The sequence below is a fragment of the Corvus brachyrhynchos genome, unplaced genomic scaffold (genome assembly GCF_000691975.1).
Source record: "Corvus brachyrhynchos isolate BGI_N302 unplaced genomic scaffold, ASM69197v1 scaffold61, whole genome shotgun sequence".
Lineage (NCBI taxonomy): Eukaryota > Metazoa > Chordata > Aves > Passeriformes > Corvidae > Corvus > Corvus brachyrhynchos.
Window position 1 is genome coordinate 4,368,521 of NW_008236478.1, and position 14,082 is coordinate 4,382,602.

At 37.1% G+C, this 14,082-nt stretch overlaps 1 protein-coding gene across 2 annotated transcripts in view; it reads left to right on the forward strand.

Annotated features, from left to right (window-relative positions):
* Positions 1 to 437: 437 nt before the first annotated feature.
* Positions 438 to 14,082, forward strand: part of PCGF5 (polycomb group ring finger 5) — a 58,743-nt gene continuing 45,098 nt past the window's right edge. The window contains exons 1-2 of one of the 2 annotated variants that reach the window (XM_017726039.1): positions 438 to 595; positions 3,344 to 3,455. The gene's annotated coding sequence lies outside the window, so the exon portion shown is untranslated. The remainder of the gene's footprint in view (positions 596 to 3,343; positions 3,456 to 14,082) is intronic. The other variant, XM_008643793.2, reaches the window with a different exon arrangement.

Sequence of the window (14,082 nt, forward strand, 5' to 3'; positions counted from 1 at the left end):
AAGTGTCTTGAGTCTCATGAATCAAAGGAGGAATCCATAAAAATAGAAATAATTTAGAACATTAACTTCAGCTGATGAAAACTGCTGTAACTTAAGCTTCAGTTTATCTGCTTGACTTTATGCCAGTATTGAATATGCCTGTAGACAGAGTGACTGCAAATACTCCTTGTACTGACTTTAGTTAAGTTACCGTAGATCTTGCCTTGAATTGCTTATAAAATTGTCAGTGATTAAATAATTCTGAGAACAAGATTAGGGAGAAGTTGTCATGTTTTTGGTAACCTTTTCATTAAGGTAGGACCTCAAATTTGATTTAATTATTGCCCTTGTATTATGAATGTATTTTTTCCTGTTCTTATGAAAATATAAGTGTTTGATCTAAGTATAAGCCTTTGGAAAAAAAATAATCTAAGTTTATATATGTTCTTAGGTTGGTGAGAGTTTGCCAGTGACATTTTCCAAAGACAGTATCTGCAGCCAAGTCTTTGAGTAGAACTTTCCCTTTCATTGTTCCTTCTTGAACAGAAGACAAAACAAGCAAAGAACCTCTCTTCAGTGCTTTCTGGCTTGGTACTGATTCTGTTTATTCATACAGGTAAAATCTATTTGACAGGTGCAGAAGTCAAACTGTTGACAACTTAGACTGCATGGAGCCATAGTAACTCAGCAGTAGAAATCCTGTATTTTGGGAATGGTTAAGTTTAAAAATTAAACTGTTCTTATATAGCCAAAGGGCCAAAATATTAGGGCATTTCTTGTTTTAGGTTGTTGATGTGACCATAATTTATCCATTGTAGTGCTCCTCACTTCTGTTTTTAAAAGACTTTCTCCCCAGCACCCCCTTATCACCTGCAGGAGAGTGTAGAATGGGCGCAGAGGAATGCTTCAGGGAGACAAAGTCTCAGCTCAGGGAAGTTGAATGCTGCCTTGGAGGACTAGTATCTGCCTTTCTTGGATACTAAATTACTATTTTTTGCTGGGTAGGTAATGTAGGTCAGGGGTTCACAGATTACCTTTCATTTTCTAACAGTTGTGGGACACATGTAGCCAAGTTTGCCCTTGTTCTGACATCACCAGTACAACTGAAATCGTGTGATACGGAGGTGTTTACTGAGTCCTGAGTGTCCTGAAAAACTGAACCTTAGAGCATCAGGTGTATGGAACTAAAAAATACTTGAAACAGTTTGGAACTAGACTTCTGTGTCTCCCTTTCTCTATCTGAAAATTACAGCTACCCATGTTTTCTTGTTGAGTATGTTGTGGAGAAGATTCTTTTATTACTATTTGGGGAGCACTGAAATGCTGCAGGAATGAGTGGGTATGAGTGTGTGTGATATCAAACACCTGGGAGTAAAATACTAAAACAAAGCATAACTGTCTTTTATACTAATTTGTTTGGTAGTAAATACACATTCATAGTATTAAAACCAGTGCTGCAGTTCACATATGCAAAGGCACAGAATTTTTTCTGCAATTCTTTTGAAGTCTGTAATTTTTACTGAAGTTATAATAACCTTGCCAGGCCCCATTTAGGTATGGGATTCTGTTGAGTTTGGCTTCATGGAGATGTATAAGAGATTGGTTCTGTCTAAAGGTTGAATATTTAAACAAAGGAATATAATGGACAAATTGAGTTCAGGGAGAGGCATTAGTCATACAGGTATATTTTTCCATAACGTGCTTGGGTGTGCTGCTTGGAAGTACAAAGGTGCTATTTTATTTCTTAAAGGCATTATGCGTTGAGGTGCATCTATGTCATTTTTAAGCAGATGTAAGCTCCTGCTGCCTGAGCTTGAAGAAACTAATAAGATAACTGCTAATGTTTAGTGTAATATAAAGACAGAGTTTATTAGCTGTGGCTCAGTGCCATGGTAACACCATTAGGGTGTTACCCTGAACAGAACCCTGGCAAGAATATGGTTTCTAGTCAGCTTCCAACATAGACACATCTTGCTCCAATAGTAGTAGACACGTTTTGCAACTTTTCTTGTCATTAAAACAAACAAGATTCATTAAAAATAGTTTATTAAAACAAAGAAAGCGTTCTTTAGGAAGCTGTGATAGTGATCCTATGGGTGAGTTCTGATTATGGAATTTGCATGAAGAAAGGCAGAGTTTAGGGAACTGGTGTGAATGTAGAACAATAGAAAGAAGCCCACAATACTTGAATCTGGACAATGCAGAGCCTTCTCTTACACATCCCACAGTGAGTGGGATGTTGTTGATCCTGCTTCTTGGAGTAGGTGAAATTTATATTGTTCACAGCAGTAAACCTTCACATTTCTTGAAAGTGGTAACTGACATTTAAATGTTGATTCCTGTACTTTCTTACTGGTAAGAAAAGCAGAACCATTGCTGAGCATCCTGTATTGAGTGAAGCCTCAGAAGTTTGTTTTGCAGGAGCTCTTTGTAGGTTAGGGTAGATCAGACAGCTCAGTGTGGTGTTGCTGTAAGAGTGGTAGAATGTTGGCATTAATGATCGTGACTATTCGTTCAGATACTGGACAGCAGTGTTACATTGCATCTCACAGGCTAATTGAACAGCTAAACTATAGTCACTTCTTTCTGACCACTTTTTTCTAAGTATTTTGTGGGCTGCAGAGATTTTAAATAGTGACAAAAAAACCTGATGCTCCATTATTGCTCATTTTATCTTGTTACCATGAGCATCATTCCCTTGGAAGTCACCAGCTCTGTAGGCCTCAGTCTCTGGACCTATACCAAATACAAGGAAAGCAGTGATTCCATTTAAGTTAAACAGGGCATGGAAATCCAACTGCTGACTGTGCAGTTCCTGCTCTTGTCTCACTACGTACCAAAATTAATCAGTGTAATATGACCAGGAGCTCCAGAACTTTTTTGAGTGTTCCTAATGTAGGAAAAACTTCTCAAAAAACTCTTTTGCAGCTTGTGCTTTTATTTGTTTGGAACGTGCACAGATGCAGGAGGAGATATTTAGGCTGTATTCCTTCTCTAGAGGAAAGGCAGTAGATCAGATCTTCATAGGATACCAGTTTGAAGTACCTTCATAGTTAGGGTGTCCCTGCAGGAGTGAACTGCATTGCAATTACCTGCACCAGACATTACTGGACTTAATGACTAAGAGTCTTCTTCAAAGTTGTATTCCTGTAAGCAAGTAGGTGCTAAATATTTTCATTTGGGTGGGGGCTGGAGTTGCTGTCTATGTCAACACATGCTCAGAGTCATTTGTGTTTTAGGTCTCATGCTTGTGCTTTTCTCTGCAACACTTCTGAGTTAGCAAGGCTTCATATTCAGGGGTCTGTTTTTTTCATTGTCTCTTTTTCTTTTCTTTGCATGTTCCTGCTTATCTCACAAACACAAGGAACTGATCGAAACTCCAAGTAGAAGATAAATTTTGGAATAAGAAGAAACCTGTGTATGCTGAAAAGAGATCGCAGAAGGATTGTTAAGAAGAATCTAGACTACAAGTTCTGGTATGAAATTCTAAATATTTTCCTTGGAATTCAGGTCACTGTCTGCTCTGGAAGACAGATCTCGCTTAGCATAGATTATAGCATGTAAAATAGTTCCATTGAGTCTGTGCAGGCCAGGCAAAGATTACTTTTTACTACAAAAACTATGTTTAAATGCGTTCAGATTGGCATAGCTCCTACTCTGTTGTATATGGTATCCACTAAGATATATTTTATCCTTTTATAAGTGTCTTATATGTAAGAAATTTTTTTTTTTTGTATGGAAACTAGCCACAAAGTCAGGTCAACTTTCTACTGCTAGATTTTTTGCCACTGTTAAAAATGTTTTGAGTATCATTTTTTTTCTTCCTTAAGATGAAGGAAGGAAAACCATTTGTAAATACTACTTAAGATGCATTCTTCAATCTCCACAATATAAAATAAAAAGACAATTCATTTTTTTAACACTGAAAAGGTTGAAATATTGCACACATTTAAATAATGCTGTATCATTATTCACCTAGAAGATACCTTGGTCTATTTCTGACTCTATTTCCACTGAAGGCTCCAGCAAGCCTTCCTTCTAATTGTGGGCCCACAATTTGAATCCTTTATACTTATTGCAGAAGTTCTAAATTTAAATGTGTGAATTTGCACAAAGGAAGAAAAAGGGTCTTTCATTTAAAATCAGATGGTTAAAACACAGTACATTTTATTTAAATTTTTAAAACCTTAATTGCTCTTTTTTCACTTCTGTAGCACTAAAATTATGCATTTTTTTTACTCTTAATTATTTCCAGAATTTTGCTATGTAAAAACTCATCAGGCCAAAACCAGGTACAACTATGCATTACAAGTTGACTGACTGGAATCAGTCACCTAATCCTAGAGAAATGGCTTGATTATTTTTAATCTTATGTAGATGAACTTTCTGGTACATTTTCAAAACCTTTCTCTTTTTAATTGCAAGACAGAAGACTGGAAGGGCTCTAAGTATATTTTCCAGGCCCATATCCTTGGTGCTCTTACATAAAAATACCTGTTCAGTGTCCACTGAACTGAAATTCAAGCCATGATCTCACTGTTTCTAAGTGCCAACATCAGCTGGTGTAAAGGGCTGCTACCAGAAGTTTGTTAGTTTTGTGTTCAGGGTAGCCAGAAGAAAGAACAAGGAGCAGGGAGAGGAGAAACTCATGACAAAAGTAGTTTAGCAAGATGACAAACCCTTGAATAAGGACCAGTGCTTCAGTAAAAATGAAATGGTGTCCCTACAACAAACATTTGATTCAAATGTTAGGCTAGAGTCAGCTTAATTATGAATCAAAAGAACATCATAAAGGAAATGGAAGGAAGAACAATGTATATGGGGGAGGCTAAGCATTCATGTCCTACCAACACCTTCCACACTTAAAACTGCGGAAATAAGTCTGCAGAGTTCAGTTGTTCATGAGGGAAACAGCAGAAAATAACACATGGGAGTAATTCCAAAATTGATATATTCCATATAAATGTAATTAAGCTCCCTGACATTAGATGAGTTCAAATAGAAGTCTTACACACTTCCACGTGCATATTCCAGATCGAAGATCTAAGATAATGAAATAGAAGAATAGGATAGATAGCAAAAGAGAAATCACCACGTAGAAACTATCTGTAGGTTCTATTTACAGAGTGCCTCATTCTTCCCTCACAAAGCACAGACTTCTAAAGGAGTTTTGAAGGGTCATGGTATAATCAGCTGCCAGTGTCAAGGGGAGACAAAAGAAAGAAGGTAGTCTTAGATGAATGGGCAAGGGGAATATCAAGCAGTTATTGAATTACAGTGATTCAGTGATTGTTAATGCTGTGATCACCACTCATTCTGAACTTGATTCTGGCAATTGCACATCAAGAGGGATGCAGAAAACTTGAAAGGGGTATATAGAAGACCTAAAAGAATGATAGAGTTCTTGGGACACATGCTTTACCATGAATGGTTGGGGGCACAGCTTAGTGAAAGTAAAGCTAAGGTGGCACTTCCAGACAGTAACCGAGCCATCTCTTGATACTATCTTTCACGAACTAAATCAAAACATTTGAGATAAAGTAAGTCGTATTCAAAACCATATTATTCAGTCTTGCTGACCAGAAGAAAATCAAATTACTATATCTTAGCAAATGAGGTAATAAAAAACAGACTAATTCAGGATGCTATTAAGGGTTTTTAATATTTTTTTTAATATCTGGAACTACTAATGATTTTTGTACATCACTCTTTACAATAGAAAATTAAGAAGGATGGTTTAGCAAAATAATGTGTTGAACTTTGGGAGAAAATTAGTATAAGTAAGTCCTAAGGTTGGTGAGGTTTGTTTTTTTTTAACACAACTCAGGTGATTAGTAGCCTTTTTTTACTTGGTATGTATTACAGTAAAGGTTGTGCAGTCAATCTTTGCTGTAACTTTTGGAAGTTTAATTGCACACAGTCTCCTAGCAGAGAGTTCTTTGTGCAATTACCTGAAATTCTCCGGAATTCAGATTGCTAATTCAGAAAAAGCAGAATAGAGGGACATCTATATCAAAAAGACAGCAGGATGGTCTTAGTGAGATGAGATGTTTTCAATTACAGCACATCTAGTGTGGTTTGTCAGCACTTCATAAAGGCATGATAGAGTCCCTTGTAAAATACCTGACTATTTAAATTTTAAATGCTCTTTTATCTTCCTTTTCGATGGGTAGTATTCAAAAAGTATGTGGAAAGTAAAGCAAGAGCTAGTCTTGCAAAAGATAGCCCTGGGATACAAGGGAGAGCTGTGTACTGTATTTGCATAACATGTTGGTCTCAAAGTAGGTTAGACATCTGCTTACCCATTAAGTTTTCTGTAAAAATACTGTTCCCTGTTTGTTCTGTATTAAACCCTTCTCCATTTATATTTTTATGATCTTTAAAAATAAACCTAGAAAAGATGTGTTGTTTTAACAATTAATAAAAACAAACTAGCTAAGGTGCAGAATGGTCCAAGATCAGCCTTCCAGAATTCTTTCAGAAAGAAGAAAGTCAGACTTGATTGAATGGCTCATATTTATTTTTAAAATAATAAGGTTAGAAAAAACAAACATTGTGTGGAAGTGTATGCCCAGCTTCCCTAAAGTTCCACAGATGTGTATGTTGTGTAAATAGAACTAACATATGCTTAGGAACCGTAAGAAGTCAGGATTCCTATCTGTTAGGCTTTTTCTCTTCATTGTGGCAACTTTTTTTCGTACCACTAACAGAAAATAAATACTTTGTTATGATCAGTAAATATCCCTGTTAATAACCACATTCTTTAAGCCATCTTTGTACTGTATTTCAGTGGTATGCAAGATAGAGCTTTGCTTCAGATGTACAGTAATTTTTAAGCCCCTTTAGGAGATTCTCAGTTTGCTCTAAGAAGTAGATTAAACAAGTTCTGCAGTTCTTCACTATTCATAATATTTTTCATATGTGACAGTGATGCAGTGTTTATTTTAAGAGTCAAAAGCCACAGGTTCAAATCCCCTTAAAGTCAATAGGGAAAATTGCTTGCAATGACTTCTAACTTAGAGCCTGTACATTTTGATTTCTATTTTAGTCATAAAATTTATGTATGAAAATCTAATGCTAAGTGGTTTTTTTACTTTTGATGTAATACAGCATTTTAGTGCTCAGTGAGAGGACATTAAGAATATTCAGTAATACAAATGGCACCTTTCTATGAAAGCAGTAAAAAGTAACAAATATCAGTGGGATGACACACAAAAATACTATCATTTGTATCTAGTATATTCCCAGTCTTTAAAAATATTTAATAACTTGATATAAATATCTGTCTGAGATTATGCCATAAATCTGTATGGCTTCTTATAATGTATTTATTACCATATAAATGAAACATCTTCCAGCAGCATAGTAAACGATATCCCTAACACCTGTCACAATCTTTTCACACATCCTCTCCCCGGGGTGAGAAGCATGCATGTGCAGTACCTGGCCATGTTTTGGTAAAATTTTTGTGTTTAGTTTGGGGCAAGTGTGATGAAGGCATTTATGTTGACAACTCACAATCAATGTATAGTGTTACACAAAATTATTCTGATTATGCTAATTGACCTATAGGCAAACTAGAAACTGAGCTGGATGCTGCTGGCAAGTACTTCATCTGGCACCCAGCCCACTCCTGCATTCTTTCCATCCCTCAGACATGTTGGTCATGTCATACCGTGCACATCTGTATCTGGCCATGGAGAAAGGGACAGCATGTATCTGCTTGTGACACAAATACAGGCTTAGTCACAAGTGTGCATAAACCCCCAACACCTACTCGTACATCACCGGGCAGCACAACAGAAAGGTGGGAAATCACTAATTTTGTTTATTATGTTAGTTTTGTGGGTTAAGCCCAGTGGGCTGGCACCCAAAATTGCACCACATATTGCTCACTCACTCACCCCAAGCCCCTATGAGATGAGGGAAGAGTAAAAGTAGGAAAATTTGGGGGTTGAGGTAAAAAAAAGTTTAAAAATTTATAAATTGAAGGACAGATAAAAGACGAGAGAAAGGAAGGAAAAGAAGTGGGGCAAAGGTGATCACTGCCCACATCCCACAGGCAGACTGATGAACAGCCAGTTCCACGGAAATGGCAGCTAACATCCCTAAGGCCCCTGTTTTTCCTTATTATGACTGAGCGTGGTGTTACGTGGCATGGAATATCTCCTTGGTTAGTTCAGATCATCTGCCCCGTTGTGTCTTCTCCCAGCATATTGCACCTCAGCAGTCTTCACTGTGGTGGGAGTGAGAAAGAGAGAAGGCCTTGGTGCTGGCGAACCACGGTTCATCAATAGGTAGAACCTTGGTGTGCTGTCAGCATTGCTTTGGTCAGGTAACTAAAAGATCAGGTGAGCTGCGTTCAGCAATAGGTAGAACCTTGGTGTGCTGTCAGCATTGCTTTGGTCAGGTAACTAAAAGATCACGTGAGCTGCTGGGAAAAAAGTTAATTCTGTCCTAGCCAGGCCCAGTACAGTTATTTACCAGTATCATTTAGGAAGCATTTGAGACTTAAGCTATAAAAAGCTATAGAGAGCATCTGAATAACAAAACATTTTTCAGGAAGGAAGAACACAGTATTTTGTAGATAACCTTGGTGCTTTTGAACAGGTTTCATAGGTCACATGGTGCAGGAAATGAGTATTTCTAACTCAGACTGAGAAGGAAATCCACACAAAAAATATATTCAAGGTACATATTTGTGTGTCCCACTGAAGTTGCTCAAGAATTGAAAGAATTGAAAGATAAGAATTTATGTTTGTCTTGGACAAAAGTTTATATTTAGGTCAGTAAGTACTTTGTTTCATTCCTTTTACTGCAGCAAACAGATGACTTATACAGTTGTACGCATTACATAACTCTCAACTTTCTCTAACTAGAGTATCAGTTTTCTTGTGCAGGAGCCTTTTGGATGTTTTGACTAAATGTCTTATGTTTCTGCCTACTCCTGTCTAACATAATGCATTCCTTTTTTAGAGAAATGAGATCTGAAACATCATATTTGGCATTAGTCTCTGGTGGAACTGAATTTTTTGCTGGAATCTACCGAGTTTTGCAGGTTTACTCTCAGTGCTGTTTTGGGAATAGAGAGAAAAAAGGTTGCTCTTATTTTTGTTGACACAGAGTCTGTAGGGATGTAAGCAGTCTAGTAGTTGTCTTTACATAACAATGTTTGAATATTGTGTGAAAATTTTATTCTTTATTCTTTATTCTTTCCTCATCTCTGCTCACATGCTAGTGAAGTGAGTCACTGACTCCACTGTGAAGCAGAGAGTTTGCTTGAGTGCTTATGAAGTACTGGAAGTAGTTTAGACAGAATAGAAGGTACTTAGAGTGTCTAACCATCCTGGGTTTGGGAGGTGTGAGGAAGAAAAAAAGAACAGAAATTTGGCAGTCTCAAATGAGCAGTTTCTGCCTGTGCAGTGATCACAACCTAAGCAAACATAACAAAACACCCTTGGGACTATAATGCAATCTTTGTGTCTTTAGGACTGAGAGGTGCAACAGAGCAGTAGAGCAGAGGACCACTTCAGTTCTGAATAGTCCTCAGGCTTCCAGCACACTTGCATTAGATAATGACTGCAATTTTCTCACGTAAGAATTACAGGAGTTAGAAGCATTGACACTTTGTTCTCCCAGTTATCAGTGCACTGTGGACACTGGTGGCATCTTTTATTTGATGTCTTCACCCCTTGTTATTGGGAGATTGTGGTGCTTGTGTGTGTGTGGAATGAGAGTAGTTTACAAGCACATTTCTAACCATGCTGCAAACAGTGCAATGATGGAGATGTTATATTTAAACCTCACTGCAGAGTGAATCTGTAACAACATTCTTCTATTTCCAACCAAAAATACTTTCAGTTAATTACAAACATAAAATGAGACAGTATTTCTGTTTCAGTGATTATTAATATTAACTGCTGCTTTGTAAATGAGCGTAACTGTGCATTTTTATTTCCTTTTTAATAAGTAATGTATAGCTGTAAAATACTATATCAGCACTAGATGTGTATTAACAAACAATCTCTTCATGACAGCAAAGGTAAAAGTACATTTAAATACATCATAGAGACGTAAAAATAACTTGTTTTATGATGTTATTGTGTGGGATTAGGCTGTGTAAACGGCAATATTCATGTTCATAAGATGTTTGATAATATGAAAAAGGAAGTTGAGTTGATGGGTCTGAATCTTTGTCATCTTAAGTGATCATTTGCTCTTGCTTCAAACCAAATTCAAAAATGCAGTTAAAACACAAAGTTCTGTTTCAGTTGCAAGCATATAAAATTTTGTATCTATAAATACACAGACACATACTATATAAGGCATGATGTTCTGAAGAATCCATCTTTTAATCTTCAAATATTTTATCTTGCAAAATGTTTTACTTGCCTCCATATGCTGAAAATTTGAGACTTAACTCTTAATTTTTTACCAATCCTGTTCTAAAACTATCTGCCAATATCTTGGTTATTTTCAGGAGCTGGTATCAATAGCAGTGTGAGGCAAAATGTAGGTTAAGTGTTCAGTATGGCTATTTTTTTTAAATAAAATCTCTCACCTCAGAGATTAGGTGTCTGGTTTAAATGCATGTCAAATTAACATTCAGATGAAGACTAATGTTGTGATTAATGCATTGTATTGGAATTTGAGAGTTGGAGGTTTAATTCCTAGGCAGTCATTTCTTCCTGCATGGCTGATATCAAAAATTTATTAGGAAACAGCTAGAAATATTTTAGTCTTTGTGTAAAACAGGCTCAGTAACGCATCCTTTTCTTAACACAGTTTATGTTGGAGACTTTTTAGAGCAGATGGGCTCTCAAAAGGGTATGTTTCCACTGCAGCTGAAGGTATTAGCTGAATGGATATATTTGGATATATTTGCTCTAAATGTAATCTAGCCAGTTTTATTAAATACCAATAAAAACAGTGTTAGGTGTTTCAGTAAATGGGACCCAGCTTGCCCTGGACCTTGTGTGACTAGATTATGCTGATACAGCTGTTCACTTCCATTATTAATGGGGCTAGCTAGTTCAAAGAATAGATCTGCTTTTCCCTTCCAAAAACCAAATTGTTTTTGTTTTATCAACTTTTGTCTTACTCCTTTTGCCAAATACTGCAGTCAACCTTTAGATTTTCTTCTGATTTATTTTCTTGTAGAGACAAGCACTTTCCATCCTCTGTCTTTCCTTGGCCCTCCCTGTCCCAAAATACAGACTCTTCCTTTGTGCACAGAAGACCAAAAGGCACACCTCTGTGGCTATTTTGCTCAATAGAGCTCTTTTACTGGGCAATACTAGTTGACAGTTGCCCCAGAATTCCCAAGGTGTATGATTTCCTTCATGCTTTCAGAAAAGCAAAAAATAGACATAATTAAAGCTTGAGTCCATAGATTTTTCCCAGATTTCCCTAGAGCTGGATTGTGGTAATGCATAGCCTGGACCCTAAAGTTGGCTGCCCTCAATCTCATCCTGAACCACACCTGACAGTGAGCCTGTTTCCAGCCTGAATTACCCACTTCTGAAATGGCATTCTCCTCTAGGACAATCGTGCTGTAGGTGTTCTAAAGTCAAGTATTGAACTGAATATAAAACTTTGTTGATCGAGTAGAGTTCTGTATTGTGAAAGGACATCTGCAATTTGAGATTGTTGAATTTTCCTCTTCAGAAGGATTTAGACTCCTGTTACATAAATAACATGGAGTAACATCTCTACCCCAAAGCCATACTGTTTTAAAAACACAATTATTTTTCTGGAAGCAGAATTTGTTCATCAGATTTTGAGTTAAAATTCGGTGCCTCTGCAAAATGTAGCTACCCAAAGAAGGAGGAGAATGCAGAAGGGAGATGAGAAATAGAAAAACTTGAATGAAGGGAAAAATGAGGGAAGTTGGGACATGCAAAGCAGCCATAACCCAGTTTAACAGGACTGTGTATTTTGCTATTATGCACTATTCCAGGAAGCTTACTATAAGGGTAGCTTTGTCCTTAAATTGCTAAATAGTAGTTTTTTCATAATTTAAATTTTTAGATGTGTCATGGAGCAAATGGGAATGGACACAAAGCTGCTGTGCAATATGATACTGATCTGTACTGATTTTTAGGAAAAGCCAGTGGCTTTTGTTTAGTTGACATTATGATGTTCAGCATAGTGGATCCCACAGGGTAATGTAGACTAGGAGGTGACAGAGCCAGTGCAGGCTTGGGTGTATCCCTAGTAACCATGCTGCACACTCAGGAGAGACGAATGTCATGGTGTGAGACCAGACCCCAGCACTCACCGTGGTATTCACCTCTGATACAGGTCAGACTCAGCTGGGGTAACTAACATTTTATACACTTTCTGTTTGCAGGTAGCCTAAAACTGCATGAAGTGAGCATTAATTGAGTAATTCTAGTTAGTATTTCACAGAATCCCAGAATCACTGAGGTTGGAAAGGATCTCTGGAGCTCATCTCTTCCACCTCCCCTATTTAAAGCAGGATAAACAGAGGAGATTACTCGTGACCTTATCCAGTTTGGTTTTGAAAGTCTTCAATGATGGAGGCTCCACTGGGCAAACAATCCAGTGTTCCAACAACCTCACGGTAAAAATCGCCTATTTCTGATGTTTAAGTGGAATTTCCCATGTTTCAATACAGGTCCATTGCCTCTTGTCCTTTCACTGGGCACCACTTAGAAGATTCTTTCTCAGTCTTTTTTACTCCTTCCTCCATCAAGAATTTACAGACAGTAAGGTCTCCCCTGGCCCTTCTTTCCTGCAGGCTAAACACTCCCAGCTCTCTCTCTCCATCTGTCCTTGTGTAGATAGATTTTGCATTTGTTCACCTTCACAATAGATTTTTTTTTTCCTAATGTTTAAATGGGATTTCCTATGTTTCAGTTTGTGTCCATTGCCTCTTGTCCTGTCACTGGACAATACTGAGAAGTCTCTTGCTCTGTCTTACTTATTTCCCCCATCAGGTGTTTATACACATTGCCTAGAACCTGCTCTGAGCAAGGCTAAACAACCTCAGCTCTCTCAGCCTCTTCTCATATGACAGAAGCTCCAATCCCTTAATCGCCTTAGTGGCTGTTCAAGCACTTTGTATGATAAAAACATGAACAGAGGGGAGAAAATTACGTGCCAAGAGTAGCATGTACCTTTCACTTTTTATAGTAAATATTTGCATCTTCTCTGCCTAATGTTTCTGTGTTCTGCAGTTTTGAAAAAATACACTTATTGAAGAAGTAGGAATCTCCATTACCTTTTGTCTGTGCTAAATAAATTACAGTATTCATGTAAGTGGCTACAAGTTTATTGTTCTTTGGCCATTAAGTGCCATTTAAATTGGCTCCTGTTTACATCAGTGGCAATGATCTGGACAATGACACCATTGAAAGGTCATGTTCATAGCAAGGATGTTTGCTCTAACAAATGAGTGAAATTGACTTTTATACTGAGTAAAAATTGTATGCAAAGATTTGGACAGGTGTTCCTAGAATCCAGACAAACTATGGAGCTACTATTTCCTTCTTCAAAAAAGTGACTGGATTTAATCTATCTACAATGAAACAGTATACTTTCCATTTCTCTTCTTCATGGTTATCTTTGATATGTGGTTTTGTTAGCACCACATTATTTGTACCAAAAGCACTAGTTTTCAGGAGTATTATTGAGTCTCTCTACTGAAATTCATTAGCTTGTCCTTATTGACTGAGGGACACTAATAAAAAACAGGATTATAAGAAAGCAGTTTCAGTACCTCATCTTGACAGTTTTCAACTGTTCTTGAGTTTTTTGTACTATTCACTGGTATATAAGGAAAAAGGTAAGGGAAAGGTATTGCTTCACTGGTACAAATGTGAAGAAAAACAGATGAAAGGAAGAAAATTGTACAATAGATTTTAAATATATCAGCTGAAACTGTAAATTGCCAGTCTGTGTTTGAAAGTATCTCTTTTAGATATATTTTGTAACAATGGTTTCTGTCATGATTTAGGTAAGTTGATGCATAATGGAAGACATAGCCCCCAAATACATATTTTAGTTCCTGACTGATAGAGGGTTATGTTGGTACCAGTGTTTCTGACAAGTTTAAAAGACACGGGATAAAACACTAGA